Genomic DNA, 21,424 nt, shown 5'->3' with positions numbered 1-21,424 from the left:
GTCAGCCAGACGTGGGGCAGAGAGGTGGAGCCAGCGCTTAACAGAGCAATCGCTCCCTAAGTGCTTCTCTCCAGAGAACAGCACCGAGTCTGGATCTCGTTCTCCCTGACAGCTCCAATTCAGATACGAAGCTGGCGCCACACAAATCCATTTCATAGCACCACCTCTCCTCTCCTTCCCAGTCTACCTCGCATCTTTGCTCCCTTTTGAAAATGAAGCCCTTTGCCATGTCCAGCCCCTCCGACATCCCAAAGCCCATGGCAGCTGTGTGCATGCACACCTGGAGCATCAGCTGCTCCACTGGAGTTTAACAGCAGCTGCAGGGGGAGATGAAAAGCTGGGGGATGAGGTCCTGTCAGCAAGTCCATCCAGCAGTCCCATGAGACGCTGAGACAGGCCGCAGCCAGACACCTTGAGGTGTCATTTGCTGTAGTGCTGTCTGGAGAAGACATCCACATTGAGCTGAGCTAGCATTTTTGGGCTATCCCACAGATTACAATGCCACTAACAAGGTGGCTGGTAAGTGCTAACGTCACACCAGAGCACATGGCAGGAAACACCTGTCGTGCACGTGGTTATCAGCCCTCTGCTGCAGGGCTCTCTCGCACGTCCCCAGAAAAGGCAGAGGGCTCAGCGGGACGCAGGAGTACTGCAGCACGCTGTGTCCAGCCCAAGAGCTACAGTCGAAGGCACTCTGCACCCTGAGAATTCATTTCATGTGCCAGAAGAGCAGTGTGGTCTGCTGAGCTGAGCATGGGCCCACCCAACAGGTACCCGTGCAGATGTTCTCCTTGCCCACGTCCTAGAGGACTCCCATGTTTTCACCTGAGGTTCAACATTCTGTTAATGTTTTGTTTTGTTTTTTTACAGGCCTCCCCCCTGTTCTGCACAGGGCAGCATTTCAAATACACACATACAGACCACATTCTGGCTTCTTAAAAGGGGACAGGCAAGTACTTCACAGGCGCAAGCGCTTGCTTGTAGAAAATGCATACGTCCGTATTTCGGCACAGGACAAAGTGTCTGCTGCCTAACAGAAACCTGCCCACTGAACTTGGTCCTAGTCCTTTCAGACATGCATTATTGGACAGTAACTCCCAGCTTGTGGGGACAGGCAGAAAAAAGAAGATTCATTTATTTGTTTTTGTACAGTGTTCTGAAACCGCGAGATGGAAAGTGTCACAGGCAGGTGCACAAGCTACTAAGAGTCATCAACAATGTGATTCAAAGGCAATTTTTGTGCCAATTTTCCCTTTCTATTATGGAAGAACAGTGTTTTCCTTGTACGCAAAAAACATTCATTCCCTATTACTATTCCAGCTGACGTACCGCTGTGAGCAGCAGCGGAGAGCTCTAATACATTTAGGGTCGCTAATATTGCATTTTGTCTTGTGTGCATACATGCTCAGATGAGAGATTTCAATCATCCCTATTCAAGGAGCAGTAAGAAAAAGAAGATATCATAGGTCACCTAAATCCTCGTCTCCAGAGGAGGATCATGCCTCTCCCCTCCCCTGGCTTTGTTTCTATCTAATCCAATTCGGAGCATCTCAGGCAGCAGGAATATTTCCCTTTCTCTCAGCAGACCTCAGAAAATCCTGACAAAGCTGTCTTCAAGACTTGGTGCCTGCATAAGCAGTCTGATTTTTTTTTTTCTTTTTTAATTAGCATGACTCCTTTGCATCTGACTACAGCAAAAGCAACAGCATGTGTGAGAAATGGGGAGGGACAATAAAAACCAGGGACCTTCTCTGAGGCTGGTGCAGAGGGACAGAGATAGATTATGGGTCATCTAGGCTCAATGCGTTTTTAATATGAAAGCAAAAACAGAAGCCTCATGTGGAATTTCTCCTGATCATCTGCCCTGGTCTTCCAATCTCCCTCGTCACTGCTGGCTATCGGAGGCAGGACCCTGGATCAGGCAGGATCTGACCCAGCATAGCAGCTCCTGGGTGTCCCTTCCGCAGCACTGCACTAAGACACAGCCCGGGTGCTTTGGACTCTGCGCCTCCTGAGTCTGGTTTGATTTAAGGAGTACAACAGACTCTGCTGGAATGAAGTAGTTTTGGGTTGTTTTGTTTTGTTTTTTTCCAATCCAACCCTGATCACAGCCTTTTCCCCAATTCAGTGTTTGTTCACTTTGGGGCCCTGGAGGTGGTATGTTTTTCAAATGACTTTTTTTTCCATCCCCATATACTTGTATAATCATATGTATCCTTGCAGAAAGCTACTTAATCGAGCATAAGGAACAAGAGTTTGCACTATTTACTTATGCAGAGATGGGAGGCACCCAGAAGTGTTCACATTTAACATTTTATAAATCACAAGTAACACCAAAACAGATGTAAAACAAGCCAATTCCTCATTATATTTTACACTTACCACAACACAAATCTCTGTGCATTAAAAACAACTGAAAGGGAGCTGTGGAGTTGGCATTAACTTGACAGATGCAGAGATGAGCAGCACCAGAAAGGAATATCTCAGCCTGAAACAGTGCATGTTAAAAAGGCATCTGCTTATTGTTTGATATGTACATTTATTTACACAGATAGCTTGCTGACATGCTGAAAGGTTGGGGAGGGTGGTGTGGGCTGGCACTCTTAACTCTCAGTGGGCATTTGGCGTGCAGTTTGTCACCCTTGGGTCACATCACAAGCTTCCATTTTATTGCTGAGAGGTGGCAAAAGGGGGGGAGCCGGGAAGGGCAGCAGGGTCCCCGCTGCTGCATGGAGGTGGCTGCCCTGCTGCATCCCGCCCTTGGCACATGAGGCAAAGCTTCCCAGCTCAGCCTTGCAGAGGCACGCCGCCCCCGGGGCTCATACACCAGTTTCTGGGGCCTCCGTGCCTTTGATATAGACATGAGAAGAGTCCCTCAAAAGCAAGTCGAGCACAGCTTCTTGTGCATTTAAAAAAAAAAAATCTTCTTTAACAAGAAAGAAAATTAATTAAGTGGGTAAAATCCCACAGGTTGGAACAGCAGCTGAGGAATTATCTTTCTATCAGGTTGGTAATGAGGGCTAAAAAACCTCACACAGACATTAACAGCTTTATATGGGCTCATTGGCATTCCAGATCAGATGCAAGGCTTGGCATTCCCAGAGCAGCAGATGCAGCTCCAGTTGCAGCCCAGACCACAGCTCGCCCTGCCGAACAGTATCAACACGATGCTGGAAATGAAAAGTACCTACCTCCCTAGCAAAATAACTTTTTCCCACAGAAATTACACCCAGGGAGACTAGGGATCGTGACGTCCAAAGCCCCGGGTTGAGCTGACACCCTTCTGAAACCTGCATTAAGGGTGGATGGTATTTATTCAGTGAGCTGGGGGGAGTGTGAACAGCCATGGAGCCCACGGAGCCTCACACCAAGCTGCTAACAGCTGCACTGCAGAAATGCAGTAATTATCTCCCCTGGCTACTAAGGTAAAGGAATTCCTCTAAAAAAAAAAAAAAAGTGCTGCCTAAAAAGACAAAAAGTGGGAATAATTTGTATTTCCCTTGTTGCAGATGGCTAGTAGAAACCCAAAGAAATACTGGAGAACTCAGATAGGAAACCAGTGGCAGACCTGGAAAGGGAACATCTTCAATCTTAAGTTTATCCCTTTAGTATGAAAATAATTGTTTCTTTCTTTCCCATTCTCATGTCTTTCCCCAGAAGTTATTTCTTTTACAGCTTCTAAAGTTCATCCACAACCTATTGACTTGCTTCTCATTTCCAGGGGTTAGGTTTATGGATTCTCGCGTAAATGAGCACAACGAATTCTCAGCTGGCAACCAAAAACTGCCCTAAAGAGGCCAGTTTCCCCCCTCCAAATGAACAGCAAATGCTGGTATGTGCTGTTTCGTGGAGGTTTTTAATATACCTTACTGTGGGGCATTCAGCTGACCAGCTCAGTTAGGACCATGCTAGCACATAGACTTCTGAAGCAGATGTTTCATATATTACCTGTGTATTATCAATCAACACAGATGCTATCCCTACCAGAGAATTACTTTGCAATTATGCTGAATGAAAGATAGTGCTTGCAAAGGTTTCACTAATTACCCAGGCTTCCCAAAAGGTAAGGATAACTGAGTGTTTTCCCACCACCTCTGCCTCTCATTAATCCAAATGCCCTCTTTGCCTAATAAACTTATTGGAAAAAGAAACCAATAGCACTTCCTGAGCATTAGGATTAAATTACCTACTTTGAGGAAGCAGGTTGCCTAACAAAAGCATTTGCATTATTAATACCAATTTCTATTCTTTTTACATCTCCTTATAATAAGCGTTTGAAATATTTATAGTGTATAATTAACTGTTTTTCAAGTCATTGTTTCTTGTTTGATGCAGAAATAAAGCTTTCTGTCAGCTTGAACTATAATTTAGGTTTGCTTTTGCAGCTCTCTCCTCTTCCCTTAACTAAAGGCCTGGCTGCTCCCTGGGATGCTGTAGCACAGTACTTGTGTTTTCACACTTCGATCCATCGCTCTTTTAGTTCTGGTGATCCAGCTGTTTTCTATCAGATTTTTCAAAGGCTCCCATCTACCTCTCAGAACTCTTTCTTCAGATTCACCTGAGCAGATGCACTGACACCTCTGAGCAGGATGTTCCCAGAATTATGGCAACATCCAAGGGTGCAAAGCAAACAGGCACTGAAAGCAGCACACTATTTGTGCAGCGAGAGCGTGTGTCTATTACTAGCAGTTCAAGCACATGGTGGTAGAGAGGTTAGTCTGGAAAAGCTTTGATTCCTGCTCAGGAATTAGCATCATTTGCTTACTCCAAGGAAGGGCTTACGGTTTCCACAGGTCTATGTATAATATAGGTGCGTGCGATTCTGGCGCTTCAAAAGATTTCTGAGTGAAATAAAACTAATACAGACCGGAGTGAGCAGTACAGCTCTTCAATTCTCTTTTGGAATGCACCATTAGCTCTGCATAGCTGATCTCTCTGCTTTATCTTCTCCAGATCCCCTGTCTTTAAACAAACTCCAGATTCCCACCACCTCCAAAAATGCCTCCTAAGACCTGGTTGTTTTTCTTTGAAGACGTAATAATTTTAAAGGACTTAGTATTTCAAGGGGAAAAAGCACACACACACAAAACTAATAATCAAGTGAGAAAGGCCGAGGAGAAAGTCATAGGCAGTTATGGAGAAGGATATGCAATGCAGTTCTATTATCCTCTTGAAATGAAGAGTAAAAGCTTGCGAAATTCCATTCCAATGCCCGCAACTCAGTCTAAATCCTTCTGACCACAGTAACAAAGCTATTACATATTGCTTCTTGGCATTTTCATCATGTTCCAAGCATCTAGCACAGGGTTCACAGGTTTCAGCCCTTCAGACTAATGAGTCTTGTGATCATGAAATCAGATTGCCAAGTGCAAAGAGTAAAGGAAGATGATTTTTCAAGATACGGAGGAAACCTCCCTCTACACTTATATCCTTGTTTTGCTTCTGCACCAGGTCAGGTCTCCTTGCCCACATGCAATGCTGCCCCAACCTTCATCACTCAATGTCCAACTTTCTTCTGCTGTCCTCGGCTACCTTCTTCACAGAATTCCTGGTGGCTCCAGCTGTGCGTAGATCCAAATAAACCACAATAAAAATCAACTTCTTTGTATGAGGAACGTGTAAGGAACACAACACTTAGCACATGTGGAAGTATATTTTAACTGACCTGGTCAGAAATGGCACTGTAGGTTTGTTCATGGGAAGAAACTGTAGTCAGTGCAGAGCCAAGCCCTAAAGAAGCAGCTAATGGATTTTCAAGAACCAAGAATCAAATGCTAGAATGTAAACACCCTTAACAAGATAAATCCTCAAAAGGATTTACTCTGTCTGCACAACAGAAAGGCACCCATTCAGCACAGAAAGCCTGTCACCAGAAGGGATGCACAACATCCAGAGCCAGCCAGACAAGCAGCAGCAGATAAGGAAGAACACCAGGTTAGCGGGGCAAAGGGATGCATCCGTTCTTTTCTTCTTCTCCCAGAAAATACAAATAGGAAATTATGATTACTTTAAAAGCCATGTTTTTCTTTTCACTTTCTACTCCCTGTACGTTTAAAAAAGCAAGGGAAAAAAAGGAATATTTTTTGATCATCAATCCTTCAGGAAAGACCATATCTAACAGACATTGTCTGGAATGCAATGTAAAAGTGGTCAAAACTTTTCAATGGTCCAAAAGAAATATGACTACTTGTAAATTAGCAGTTCAAGCACGTGGTAAAAATATAGAGGTGAAGTAACTTTTTCCTTAGCTAAGTTGTACAAGCAGCTTAAAGCCATTTGTATTGCATGGCAAAATTAGAGTACATCAGAAAGGACTGAGCAGGGAGAAGGCAGTTCTTTAATTTTCACTGGTACTTTCTCATGATGGTAGTCTTGAGCACTCTTGCCAGCTTTCATTTCTAGTGCACATCCCCTATTTGCAAATGTTTTTCATCAACTTCTTTTTCCCCGATCCATCCCACTGTTGCTCTCTTCTGTCCTCTCATTCAACAGCTTCAAGCCGTCAGTAACAGAGAGCAGGATTGCATAATGGAAGTCACAAACGTGGAGCTGGTCAGGCAGCTTAGTTTAGGAGCTATTGTTGCTATTACAGGGCATAGGCAGAACTAAATACACTTCATGTTCTGTAACAATGCTGAATAAACCCAGTTCCCAAAGGATCCTTGAGAAACAGGATGCCACCCTTCTAAAAGCTACACAAAGAGAGCTCTCTGGCTCGCTGTCACTGTGTGTCAGCAAAGGAACATTGCTTCCTCGCTCTCCCATAGTTACTGAAGTGTAAGACAATGTTTTATTCTGTAAAAGCCACTAAATTGTCAGAGAATACCCTTTTTGGAGAAGTCTGTTAGCCAGTTAGCAGAGGAGTGCTTCTGAGCCTGCTGAAAACAAGAGGAGGGATGACTGAGAGAAACTACAACTCCACTGAAACTGAGGACAAAACCCTTATGTCTGCAACAGAAACACAGCCAGATCCCAACAGATGGATGTGGAAAAGCTTCATGGTGAAGGACAGAGGTTTTGGAAATGGCACAGGGGGGCTTCATCTACAAAAACGTCTCAAGCTGCCTATCCAAGAGTCTTCAGGCAAGAAATGCTTAGCAGTTTACAAACCTGGCCCTCTGAAATAATGGAGCACAAAAACCTCCGGCACTCCCTAAACTTTTAGACATCTCTGGAAAGGCGGGACTTCTGCCTTGCTGATTTACCCCACAATTTTAAAGGGTTTCCAAAATAAAACACATGCTGATTTTATTGTCTGTGTTATTCTTGGAGCCTGGTCATGTAACAGGCTGTGGAAGCCAAAACACATTTTTTTATCAGCCTGTACAATGTGGAAAGCTTCTGAGTCTCAGGTTTGCTCCTGACAACAAGACCACAAATACTCTTTGCTTGTTGTAGGAACTATTCCTCCCAACCAAGACTGTGCATTGTGTTTTTCTGTTAGGAGCTGCCTGCAAAGCTATTTCTTAAAAACGAACACAGACTTACCTTTGCCTGACCTTTCCCTTACCCTTCTTCTGATTTTTTTTATTTCAACTTTTTTTCAGCATTTTAATAAATGGCACATCTGTACTTCACTATTTTGCGTCAGACTAGAAACAGTGAGATAGGGAAAAAAGAGACCAATACTAACTGTAAAAGACTAAGAAAGGGTGTGAACCAAAACAGCCTGTTGGCCTTACAATCAATGACAGGAGCTTTTCCAAGCACGCGGCTTCTGACTGCACAACTCTGCAAGAGTCTAAAGGAGGCAGCATCCAGGCTCATTAGGCAGGGACTGCCCTCAGCAAACCACACCACAAGAGAAGTATCAACTGCACAAAAACTCTCTGCTGAATTATTTGTTTTGGACTCTTGGGCACACAAAAAGGCTCCCAGCATGGTTACAGCTTAGCTGCTAAGAGAGCATTACCTGCTTCCTACAGCTATACTCCATTTTGGATGGAGCTAGGTGTTTAAAGGCTTTCAGAAAGCAGCTTCTAGCTGCAATAAGCTGAATAGAGCTCCCCAAGAGGGAAACCTTTGTTCCCTTTGGCTCACCTAGTGAAAGCTGTTGCTTATAAACCATGATTACTTAAGTCAGCTCCAATGTCTGGCTACCAGTTGGAAAGATACAGCAGTCTGCAAAGAGCTCAAGCTAGGTCCTTGACTAAATAATTTCCACCAGCTGAAAAATGTCTTCTAGTACATGGCAAGTGAGCCCATGTACCTCCCAAAAGAGGGAGGCTTCACAGCTTCACAGCCTCCCTCTTTTGCACACACACAGCCCAAGTAGTACTGATGGGTTTCAACCTTTGAGAGGTTCATTAACACTTACACAGCTCCAGTCCATCTAGGCAAAGCATCAGGCACCTCTTCCAAGGCACAGGCAACACAGTCTCATGATAGTAATGGCAGAGAAGTGTAAGATTTCTCATCTAAGCACACCTCACAGTAAATTTGCCAGGACTTCAAGGATATGTGTTGCTAAAGCATTCAACCTACCCTATCTCCTACATACTACCTGAAGCAGCTGTATTTAAATGAAAATCAGGTGAGAAGGACAAATGAGGCTCAGGCATCAGCTGCCATCACAGATGGGAGTGGTAAGAGCAACACTACAGGACGCATGTCTAGAAGCAGAGCCCTTCTCCCCCTTGGACCTATCCTCAGGACCAGGAGAGGTGGAGGAAGCTTTGACTCACCATGATCTTTTCTTCCCCAGTGCCTCCTTTGAAAGGTGGGCATACTGTCCTGCTCTTACCTAGGGCCAGGCAAGTCAGGGATTTCCTTCGTCCTTCCTGTCTCTGCAGTGTACACTCAGACAGCAGGCTCCTGCACCAGGAGTTAATGGGCAATGAAGGTCAAACAAAATAAATGGGGTCATCTCCTCACCACATTCTCCTCTACCAAAGTAGCTGCCAACCAATACAACACAAAAGCCCTCACTAAAAACAGCTGCGAGACGCAACAGCGTACTCAGACAGTACTCAACAGGGCCCTTCTCTGCGTACAGCCATTTCCAGAGTCTTGCAACCAGCATATTCAAGCCAGACAAGTAGCTCTTCAAGGCAGACATTAAACATTCATTTCTAATAAACACAACCCTGAGCCCCAGGGACCAATGAAAGGTGTAGGGAAGTACAGCAAACATAATCCAGAGTGGACAGACTCACAATGCCTCAACATTGTGGTTATTTGAATACGTGAAGAGAAAAAAAAAAAAAAAAAAAAAAAAAGAGAAGAATTTTTGAAATGATTCAAAATGCACTAAGATATTTTGTATTTCGGCCACTTCATTCCTTCAAGGGCAATTTTCCCTTATCTCTGAACAGCAAGAGTGCATGCTTCTCACTGTTACTTTAAAAATGTGTAAAAGAATTTCAAACACGTCCTCGGCATTGCTTTGCAACGCAACCTGGGGACTGAAAAGTCTCCAAACATGCGCTCTTTGTATCTTCTCTCTCTGGAGCAGACAGCAAGGGAGAAAGAGTCAAGTGAGACAACAGTCCAAAGACTGGGGCTTAGGAGGGTGCCCAGCTATTGCTCAGCTAATAGCCCTGGCTTGTCTAGTTATAGTGTTGGATTTTATGCATCTCTTGGTTTATATTCACAGTACTGCAGCTTTAAACAGAACTGTGGGGTTCCAGGTATATATAAAAAGAAAAATCTTCTAATATTAGATGGAAGAACACAGGTAAGGCAGTGGGCAGTTAGCTCTGATGATAGAGGTCACTAAAGGCCATTTCCACAGGCACGGGTATAACTACTAACAATACTGATGTGGATCTTTTTCATATAATTGCTTTTTTTCACATATGGAAAAAACAAGTATAATAAAGATTAATATTTTAATATCTTAGTAAGAAGATGGGCAAACAGTTAAATTCATAAAAATGCAATTGAGCAAATAGCTGAAGCTTTACAGCAAATTTGCTCATTTATGGTAATGTCCACCGTGTATTAGTATTTCCATAAATACCGCTCTAAATAAGATTATCAGCAGAAACTGAAACAATTCTTTTTAAACAAATGTTGAAGAGAGACTGCAGAATAAAAACTTTGTAATTCAATGCAAATATTCGTGCAAAAAGCTAAATCCTATGAATTATACGCATTTAGTCAAGGACCAGAAATACTACTGTGTGACCTATATGTCAAAATCCAAACAGAATTGTGCAGCTGGAAGCTGAACACTTGAATACCAGCTACTGAATACTAAAAAGGAATTGCTTGTAAACAACCAGCAAAACAAGAAACAATCCATGAATAATTTGAAAAAACTCATGCAATTGAGAAGTCAATAAGCTATTTGTAGACAATTTGTCAACAGAAGAACTTACATAGAAAATTATATTTTAAAATTGCTACAAATTATTCATGTAGCTATCACAAGAACATTTATGATTCATCATGAAGAGACAGAAGTAATTATACCAGGGGTTGAAAAGGCATTTTCTTTCATGTATTATATTCTGTAACTGATCAGGTGTATTAGGATAATATTTTTAGCTATGATTTTGCTGATCCCCAAGGCATAAGCCATTAGTGAGTGATGGAGGGAAGATGATGAAACTTGAAGGTTAAGTAGCCTGATTCGCTCTCACCAAGTTTGAGCAAAATCTGACGTCAATGAACCCATACTTTAGTGTAGTAATGTCATTATTCAATCTCATTCTCGCAGATGGTCATACCAGGCAATAGTTTCATTCTCTTGATCTGCAGAAGAGCAATCTTCAACTTGGTTCAGCAAAACCCTCTTTTATTGCTTAAATATTCAAAGCACACGATTTGCTACTATTGTCTAAATGGGAAGAAAAAAAAAAGCTAACACGCACACCCCTTCAAAGAACTGGATTCTCCAAGAATCCCTAAGGGATCTGTAAGAGCTGCAGGACCGGGCTCCTAACTCAGGTATGACTGGTAGGAAAGTAAGAGAGATCTTGTACAAGCACTGTATTTCCTTGACTTCTGTAACAAAATCAAAAGAGCCAGTGTTGCTGCAGAGATTCTGCAACAGTTAAGATGAATTACATGGTTCTACTGCCCTCATCAACTGAGTTTCATTTGCTGTATCAGTTCTTCTGCCTACATAATAATGGAGAACAGTAAGTGACATCTATCACATGGAAGCCTTTATTCCCTTTCTCTCAATGTGAGATCAGAGCACTGCGGTGCATGGTCCAGGAAGCACTGATCGCATTGTCTGAACAACCAAGTTTGCCAAATCATGGAAACCTGTGCAGCAGAAGGGGGGAACAATTTTCCTCCCAAACTCTGCATTTTGTTATTCTTCATGGAGTCATGCATCTTTATTCATTCGGGGTTCTACCACCTGCCCCCCCGAAAGGTTTCTGACTCCTAACTCCACTCAGCACATCTCATCTCTACAGCCTTCCATAAATTACACATTTGGGGAGATGTTTATAAACCATGAGACTTAACATACTTCCAGAATACTTCATATGTGGCCTCAAATACTTGTACTGTTTCCTTCAGATCAGATACAAGATCAGATAAAGAAGTCGCTCTCAGGTGTCACTGGATAACTCCAAAAAAGCAGCGGGACAACCTAAGCAGGTGGTTACTTTTTGCTGAATACTGCTTTTCCCTGTAATTGTACCTCTTCTGGCCCGCATGAGAGTCACTGTCAGGAAATGCTGTAATGAGGATAGATTACAACTTGCATTAGCACATCCACATGGTATAAGGAAGCATTCAGACAAAACTGAGTCTTTGCAATTCGGAGACAGAGAGAAGGTAATTGAAAAGGACAGGAGGCTGGTCACAATATACTCGCTACACATTGAGTGTGGAGTCCAACAATTTGGAGGTGGCTCTGACACGGCTGCCTGGTGAAGATTAATCATGTTTCTGCCACACGTCTCTGGTGTCCTTTCCCTGGACACTTCTCCTTTTGGGGTCGCCAATCACCGGTGGTCCAAGGACAGCAAGCGTCTCCTCTGAGGCCTTATTTAAACAAACAACAGCTTCTCCCGGAGAAATGCCCAAATGTCATAATGACATTCAAGCCATTTTTAGAAATTTCACGATGTCTTTAAGGATAGGAGAGGCCACCAGGCTGGAAAGGTCCTCCAGCAGGCCTTTAGGCACCAGCTGCAGTCCTGGTGGTGACTGACTTTAGGGTGAGCAGACGAGGGAGCTCCAGCCTTGGCCTTGTGAAGGTCTGAGGAACTTTGCTGCTGTGAGGATACGGAGCCAATACATCGTGTTTTTGGGGCCTTACAGGAAACACATTTTTCAGAAAATCTTACTTTTAAAAAGGAACTGTAACATTACTAGGAAAAACAAGCAATTAAAACCCATTTCCCAAGGACCTTTGCCAATGGCCACTTAAAGCCGTACTAAAGGGACCGACAGCTTCATTACTGCTTCTCCACTAACATACCCCTAACCTACCCCAGCTTCACAACCACATTTTCTCCAACAGATGGTCGAAGTGATTAACATAACTTTGCTAAACTCAGAGAAAGTGTTCTCAACATGTATTTATTTAGTTTTGGAGGCTTGTGCTTCTATTTCAGACATGAGAAGCCACGTTTGCATGTTTGAAAGGTTACCTCCCCCAACAGTATCAATAGGCCTAATCAAAGATGCAACCTACTTTCCCTGTAAACCTTGCCCAAGAAACTGCCACCACTAGATGTGTTTCAGAGCAGCTCTTCCCACTGAAGCTGCTTGCATTTCTCACTGCAGACTGACCTGTGTTTGTATTTCAGTTGGTAAAGGATGAAACACCAAAAGCAGCAGCTTTCCCCTTGTAGCACACTATGGCATTTGCCTGCTATAGCTTCTGTATTTGCTACCGGTATGGACAGGATCTTGTCATCCTTTTCTCAGACCAAGTGCTCAGGGAGGAAGAGATCAGCAGGAGCAGAGCTTGCACTCACACGCCAGAGACCTTGCTTTCAAGTCCTTTGTACAGTATTTATAAAGTATCGATGGAAGCAGTAGGTGGCAGCTGGTTAACATCATGTAACACCATGACGGAACGATTTTGACCAGAAGTTAAAGAGAGCCTCATAATTAATTGAGGCTGCAGGAGGAATGCAGGCAGACTGACTAATTACCTCAGATACTCCGGCTAAGGCGCTTGCTGTTGCAACACGTGTTAGGAGATCTTCAGCGTTCATAAGCAGGCAGGATCTCTGTTTTGTGTCTGCACTGAAGATGCATCTCTAAATATCTAACATGTCTCCCCCAGCCTGAGCCCTCGCTCCATGTTGTACCACAACAGCGAGCATTTTCCTTTCCCTCCCACAGCACAAGCTCAGATCTGCCCTCCGCTCCTGACAATCATAATAAGACTTTCCTGTTATGTACCGACCAGCAGGAGAAACAAAATGTGAATACTGAGGTCAGCATAAAATAATGTCTGAATTGCCATCCCCAGCCTTCTGAGCTGGATGTATACTTGGAAACAATCAGTCTTGCACTGTGAACATTGTGAAGTGCTACAAAATGAGCAAGAGGCAAGTGGAGTGGAGACATACAAAAAATCACATTTCTTCAGATGTAAAATGGAAGGAAAAAATTGATTAACTTTAGAGTAAGTTTAATACAGCATTGGCCAAAATGCCTGCTAAGGATACTTATACGATAAATCAGCTTCTGATTTCCGCTCAACCTTAAGACCTTTTAAATCCATAAGTGGAAAGCTTTTTAGTGAGGAAAAAAAAAAAAAAAAGTAAAGAAAGGGATCAAGTTAAAAAGTTAACCTGGCAAATATGCAAGAGGCTTAAAAGGCATCAGCCTCAGTCCCCCACATTAATCTGCAGTGCAAATCTGAAGAGGCTAATGATTTCTTTCTCACCCCTCTGTGCACAACTCCCCCTTGGTCTCCTTAAGACAGAAAAATGAATAATAATAAAAGGCACGTGCTCCTCTCATTAACAACTCTGAGCTCTCATTTCTGACTCAGTATTAAAACATCAAAAACAAGCTCCCCAGCCCCCATCACACAGGGTGATCAATGCTTCTTTACCACTTAGGGAAGATCTAAAGAGGCACCTAATACATTTATTATGTTACAGTCACCAGCACAAATTCCTTTCAAAATATAATAATCCCTTCCACGTGATACTTAACTCCCCAGTAGGTCCTTTTGCAGTCAGGTTAATAACCTTCACATTATGTAGGTAAAAGAAGATTAACAGTGAATATGTTGAATCCAAGTTTATGGCACTGTACCTCCTCCTTTTGTTTGCTTCCAGGCCCTGCTGGCCTGTCTAGGACTTGACAAATAAATCCCACTTGGCATTGCTAGCAAATGTTTCTTGATTAAGCATTTGGGATCAAAGAGGTTCTTCTCATTTCCTTACACTGCAACTCCAATGGTCTAGTCTCAATTTGATTTGTCTCCCGAGTCCAACAGAAACAGGAGGGGGGTGAGAGAGAAAGCGAGAGAATAATTTGTTTCCCTTTAGACATGCAGTCCTCAAAATTTATTTCTAAATACTGCATTCTATCCTCATTGTTTTTAGAACAAAACATCGTATTTTCAAACATCAATAGGCACCCAAACACCTCTCAACTCACAAAATGCTCATTGCAAGACAGAAAAGCGATCTCTAAATATGACTTCATATTCTTAACAAAAGGCAAGTGTTTTCTCTCTCTCGTGTTTCTGTCCTGAAAACACAGCACCCAACAGGTCTGCAAGCACAGCCTGTTCTGTCCAAGCCAGGGCACTCGGAGCAGCAACCTCCTCATCAACCAAAGAACCAAAATCTTCACGTATCAGCAACCACCACCTTGCTCCCTCCTCAAGCAAGGCTGAGCCACCCAGGTCAGGCACCCAGCAAAACGTCCCCATCAGCTCCCTGGCACAGGCAACTAACTGCAACTGGGTTCATGTAGCAAGCAGTGGAGACTACAGAGGTGGCAGGGGAGAAAAAGAAATGTGGGAAAATAGAAAAAGGTGGCAGGCCCTGAAATTCTGAAGTGCTTTAACATAATGAGAAGAGGATTTTACAAATAGAAGCCATAAACCTGGTCAAAATCATAAACATGTGAAAGAAAAACATGGTGCCAGAAACCACCTGCCACCGCATGTACAGTTACAAATCTTTTCCTTCCCAAAGGAAACGGGAGCCTTATATTTCTGGGATCTGATCATGTTTCCAAAATGAAACACAGCTGATAATAAACAAGACCCCAAACACTCATGAAACAGAGCTGCTCAGTGATCTGAAGTCAGACTCCCAGCTCTCTACTGTATGGTACTCACCAAGGACAAATCCCTGCAATAAACAGGGAATAGACTGCAAAAGCAACCAGGGAATTCTTGCCACTGGGTACTGTCAAGAGCTTCTAGCTGCATTAGGCAGAATCCCTCATCTCTTTCCTGCATCTGCTGGGTCCTGGGGGTATGAACTGCAGCAGACACCCTTTCAAACAAGTCCACAGTCAGATCTAGCTAAGAGGTGGAAATTAGGATTTCCTCACCCTGCTCACTGCCTCAGGTGACAAACTGCAAATTCACTGCTGTCTCCGAGATGAGCCAGACAAACACTGCTGTCTTATGCAGGCACAGCTGCAGGCCTCAGATGGGCTGGGAAACATCCAGGCACACCGAGGTAGGGAACAAAGCTTTTGCAAGGACTTTTCCTGCTCTGATCTTCTGATGTTGTACAAAGTCCTGCCACACTTCATCCTCTTCAAAACAAGAGTTGGAATGAGGAGAGATTATTTGTTTGTTTTAGTGATAATGACTTTTTTTTTCCCCAGTGACAAGCCTAGCTGATATTTGTTAGCCAAAAGGTCTTCTCAGAACTAAAACCTAGCCAAAACACTAGAGTTCACATCTCACCACTGTACAGGCTTTAAAATTAAAAATATCCATCTCACAGAAGTTGCACAGAAAAGACTGCAACTTCCTAGGTCTCAAAATAATTGGGGAGAAAAGATGAAGCAGTTTAGGCAAAATGTGTGCCACTGGCTTAAACTGAGCTGAATAATCACTACTGCTCCTACCCTATGGCTGGCTGGCAAGGGCTTGCTTCCCTCTGCTCGGACTCCAGTGCTAGTCGCTCATTATTATTCAGCACTTGCTCAGCACAGACAATACACACACTGCACTGTAGAAAAGCAAAGGAAGGCACTCTTCCTGCCTCAGTGGATTTATATTCTAAGGCCATCAATCTCATCCTGACACTTGGTACATGCAGCAATCAGCAGATGGATCGCTGTCAAAGCACTGCATCCTTTTACCTTTCCTATACTAGAGAGAATACATCTATATTTGGTGCCTCTTTTCAGAAAACAAAGCTGGTCAAAACATTTTGAATTGCAAACTTTCTCAACCAAAACGAGGGAGAAGAGAAATGTTCCACGGTAATTCTCCCTGCTTTTCAAATCACTCTACTCAAAAAGGAGCTTTGAAGAAAATAATGTTCAAAGAATATTTGGAGCTAACTGAGCACCGCTCACGGGGAACCAGAAGAGCCTGGAGGATGTTGATTCTCCTTTGGTAAGGAGGCTGTTTTTAATGTGATTGCCTCAAAACTAGAGATGGGAACCCCTGTGCAGTGTGATCACCAGGCACTCCAAACTTGGGGTATTCTAGTGGCAAATCTTAATTTGATAGGATAGGATAGAATCAGAGGAGTGGAAAGAAAATTTGCCCTGACACAGACAGGGTAGCAAATGATGTGCCCAGCCAGTGACATGCAGTACAGTAGCCCCGTATCTGATGGATACACACCTGCCAAATTAGTCCTGCAAGGCAGCTAGCAACTACAGCAACTTGCTCCACATTGTTGGCCACGCTGGTGCCGTCCTGCAAAAGCAAACGTCATGCTTCTTGATCACAAGTGAGGATGAGCTAAAGCTATCCTCAAAAGCTATCCTGAGTCTCATAACAGTAAATAGGAACGAATGGACCTGCGGGCTTTTTCAAGCTGTTAGATCCATAATCATGTGCTGCTCCCAAAGCACACCGGAACAAAAACTGGGGGTGGGAAATCTGTCCCTAGGGAAGTGCTCTAAGCTTTACTGGAAGGAGAACCTGGCTCAGTTTCCCACCGAGAAGAGCTGGAGACAGCAGATATCCATCCACATGGATATCCATCCACACAGCAGCTAGCTACACAGTGTTCTCCAAAGCCTCCCTGGGTCTAATAACCAGACCTACCCTTTGTGCACGTAACTTTTGGATGCACAGGCCACAGGTACAAGCATTCATCAATACTGGTGCTGGTAGAATGGAAACCTCCTGCTGACCCTGAACACAAAATCTTTCTCCAGTTCATTTTTCCTGTCCCCCGGTAATCATTCATCTGAAGCTAAGAACTATGCTAAATCAACACAGCTCTAAACCCTGCATATTTTCATTCCTCAGTTTCTAAGGCATAACACCTAAAATCCACTGGAAAGTCTGGAGTTTTTACTCTCTGCAAAACACTGGATTTACTCAGAGGGCAGTTCCTCCTGTCTCCCACCTCCTTCATCTCATACATCACCACCGGGTGAGAAAGACTGCCTGACCACGGCTGTAGCTTTTTGCCACTTCATCCTACGTGACCTTCAGCAGAACAACTGAGTTTTTGCTGCCTCTCCTCCAAACATGAGTGTCGTGGGTGCTGCCGGATGCATTCAGGAGGCTGGGGAGAGTGCTGCTACACCCATCAGCATCTTCTGGATGAGGATCCTGCCTTTCGGAGCCTCTGAGCAGCTAACTGTAGCTGCCAGCCATATCAACACCACATAACACCAGTCAAGCCAGCAAGCAGGACTTTCCAAGCTAAAAAGAGACATAGCCTGGGCCTGGTGACACTCTGCAGGAAGAGCTGCACCATTCACCATTTCTGGCCTCCTTGAGGCAGCAAGAGAAGAGGTCCCTGGGTGCCTCTGATGCTTGCACACCTCTGCACAGGAGAGACCTCTGGCTCTGAGCTGCAGCCTGGCTCAGGGGCAGTCATCAGCAGGGCCAGCAACCCAGCACAAAGAGGTAACTTCAGGCCCAAAGGTCTTAAGGGTAGGGTCTGAAACGTGGCATTTATGTTCAAGCTGTGATTTAAGGTTTACATTTGGGTCTGTACATTCTGGACTGCCTACCTGCTCTGGACTACACGGGTGAAGCAGATGCTGAGTCCTTCCCCAGGAGCTGGAGGCAAAGAGACACAAGAAGAGCATGCAGAGGCTGAGCATCCTTTCCCTCTGATGGCAGCAAAAAATCATCCATCTCACTGAGCTGTGCTGAGCATGCTGGAAGTCAGGGAGGCAAATGACAGCACTATGCATCGGGACAGAAATTATGCAAAATTATGCATGCAGACACACGGGGAGAGGGAGGGAACCAAACTTCTCCCAGTTGTGGCAGACAAAAGGTCTTCCGCGTGTGCCTGCAGTCTCCTTGAAATCCCCAAAGGACGGGATACACAAGTCCAGAGAGAACAGCCCTAAATGAGTGAATGATATAGCATACAGGCTAGACTTTCTTCTTGCTGACTTCAGCTTCACAGCCCTGTGACTCCATTTGCATTGGTGGTGCCAATCCTGATTAAATGGTGGGAAAAATCAGGTCCCTAGGGTGCAGCTGGGGCACCAAACTGCAACTGTTTTCCTGTAAAGCAGTCCAGGCATACGCTCAGAAAATAAGAGTGTTTTTATAAGCTTAGAGGAAAATGCCACAGCACGGGTTGCACAAGGCACAAAATACCACGCGCCCCCTTTGCCCTAGACTTGTTTTAGCAATCTCTGACTGCTAACATCAGTTAACTTTAACAGAATTTCTATTTTTGTTTTCAAAACAGCTTACAAAACTTACAGCAGACAAAACTGAGTAAGTGAGAAAACTATGCAGACACGAAAGCCTACTTTCCATTCCCATTAAACCTGAAACCCTTTCAGGTATTCTCTAGCAGCTGCGACCATCCTTTGGAAAGTTTCTAGGACATCTGTTGGCTAGCTGCACGCCAAGTAACAGAAGCCTCTAAGAATGTCTCTCTCTCTCTCCTTGCAGAAGGAAAAACAGAGATTAGATTTGTCAAACAGGGATAAGAAGTTAACGGGGCCGATAAGGTTAGACATGCCAAGCAATTCAGCAAACAATTCTGGAAAGAACGATTAGATCTAGGGTAACTAAGTATGATAAATGCTGACTTTAACCCAATTACTTACAATGATTTTAGAGGTCTGTGAAGAGCTGAGCACTACAGCCTTGTAATGAATGAATGTGCATGAGACTGGGCAGGCACTATTCCTCACCCCACCTCCCAAAGAACCAGAAATTCAAGTTAAACAGATCTCGTGGAAAAAAAAAAAAAAGGTCTTTGGATTTTATAAATTCAAAACCTTTGTCTTGGCTCTAGCGTAGTCTTGATAGCAAGGAACTCACGATCAATTCCCAAATCAATTTTTTTCTTCCATTTCAGAAAGTTAGCTCTCCTCAAAGATCTTTATGCAAGTTAAAAAGCAATGGAGACGTATGCTCAGTTTCTGCTCTTTCCGAAGCAAGTTTCCCCTCTCCCCCTACAAACAACATCAACTGGAAGAGTCAAAAGAAAATATTTGTATTAGAGAAATACTCCTTTCCTTTTTCTCTAAATTACAAGCCCAAGGCTGTGAGGCCATTTTCTGCTCAAGCTGGTGTCTCCTCACTTTCTGAGGCTCTGCACTGTTGTTGTCTAAGAGTGCAACTGAGCCAGCCCAAGCTCTGCGGCTCACTTCAGTCGTACAGACTCAATACAAAGATCAAGGATTTGGGAAGCCAAGACCATTTTCATCAGATTTATAAAACCCTTGACAGGGAAAATATCCTGGTCTAGCTGCACAACCCCAGATGACATTTAATAATAGCAAAGACAACAACTGTAGGTTAGGTCAGAGCGTTTCTTGGTCACCTAGGCTTTGATGTATGTGGCTTCAATAATAAATTCATTTGCTGTATGCATTTTCATGTTGAGGCCTTATCCAGAAGGAATACTGGCTCCTTTTTCTGTTCCCCCTGCCCTCCAATCTGCCTTTCATTTATGTCATGAAACCTATCAGCCTAGCTTTTTTCATCTCATTTATTTTGTGGCCGTGGCTTGCTGTAACATCAAAAGACTTGTTTAATATTTTGGTAAAGAGCAGACATGTACACACACACACACGCACGCGCTTTACCTATTTTGAATGGGGAAATTTTGAGGGAAATTGCTTGGAGAGGTTTAAAAAAAATAATACTATATTATTAGTAGCACTTGTAGAATGCAAATACAGCTCCCAACCATCTTTAATTGTTCAAAAAAAAATCTGTACATTAGGAAAAGCCTTGAAGTTACTGCAAAACAGCAAGCTCCACACCCACTGATTATTTTGTAGAAAAGAATACTTTTTAAAAAAAAAAATATTATTGCAAGCATTCATAGTTACAACGTTCTTGAATTATGCTGGAAACCTAAAACAGAGCTGAACATAAACAGGATGCATCAGCACGCTCCGTGCTGAACCAGCAAATTAAATACAAAACTACATGAAAGAATTTTGCTTCAAGATCAAATGCTCCCTCCTAACGACAGGGTTATGGGGTCTCATGTGTGTTTTCTCCCTGCAAGGCTTCAGTAAGCCAGGGCAAGCCTGGCTGCTGCAGGAGAATGCCTGGAGGCAGTGGCCCTGCAGGGCGCAACCCTGCTGCCAGGGCTTGGTGCTGGCCACCAGCCCCACTCCCCAGCATCGCCAAGGCAGCTCCTCGTTAGCAGCAGCTCTGTGTTTGCAAACCTCAGTGACTTCCAGGCTGAGTTAGCATGCAAGTGTAGTAGCAAGTGGAATTCCTCCAAATCAGCTGGGATAGACCCAAAGCGAGGCTTACGGTCCTCAATGTGTGCAGCTGCACGGATGTAATTCGGGATGACCAACATATGGGAAGGGAAGCTTAAGGTCCCTGATTATTTTTTTCCTAGAACTTTTGTTTAAAGCTTGTCTGGCAAGCAGTTACAGGACGGAGATTTTCAGATGGATTACATTTGTTACTATTGATTTAGAAGACTTTGTGTCTCAATGGCTTCATGGTCAGAAATTCACCTATCGATCAGGTAGGTGCTGGGCACAACTGATAGATAGTTCTTGTAGCCACTGTTGTTTCACACACATTTCTTTTCTCAATCCAAGATTAAACTACTGAAATGCACGAGCAATTCAAAACCTCCAGGAACGGGGTGGGGGGGCTCTAGAAAAAAAATAAAAGGTGGGAAGGAAACCCTGTTAAGTGATGACTTGGTGTTAGCCGGGGAGCACCAGCCCTCTGTAAATCATAGCTGGAGCAGAGCCTAATGCTCTCCAACTGCTCCTTCCCACCCCAAGGCTTGGGGGCACCAACTATAACCAAAAAGGCCAAAGCAAACACAGGAGCATTTCCCTAATTGCTGAAAGATTAAATGCTGGATGTGGAGGCTGCTTAAATCAAGCCATTACATAAAGCTGATGGCCACCAAAGTGTTGA

At 43.7% G+C, this 21,424-nt stretch overlaps 1 protein-coding gene across 5 annotated transcripts in view; it reads right to left on the bottom strand.

The window, feature by feature from the left end:
- The window catches only part of TSPAN18 (tetraspanin 18), a 107,240-nt gene that overhangs the window by 50,532 nt on the left and 35,284 nt on the right, over nucleotides 1-21,424 (bottom strand). The window lies entirely within an intron of this gene.

Source organism: Aythya marila (assembly GCF_965140915.1).
Source record: "Aythya marila genome assembly, chromosome: 5".
Taxonomy (NCBI): domain Eukaryota; kingdom Metazoa; phylum Chordata; class Aves; order Anseriformes; family Anatidae; genus Aythya; species Aythya marila.
The sequence above is the reverse complement of the archived record's forward strand: the minus strand, read 5'-3'. Positions and strand labels throughout refer to the sequence as shown.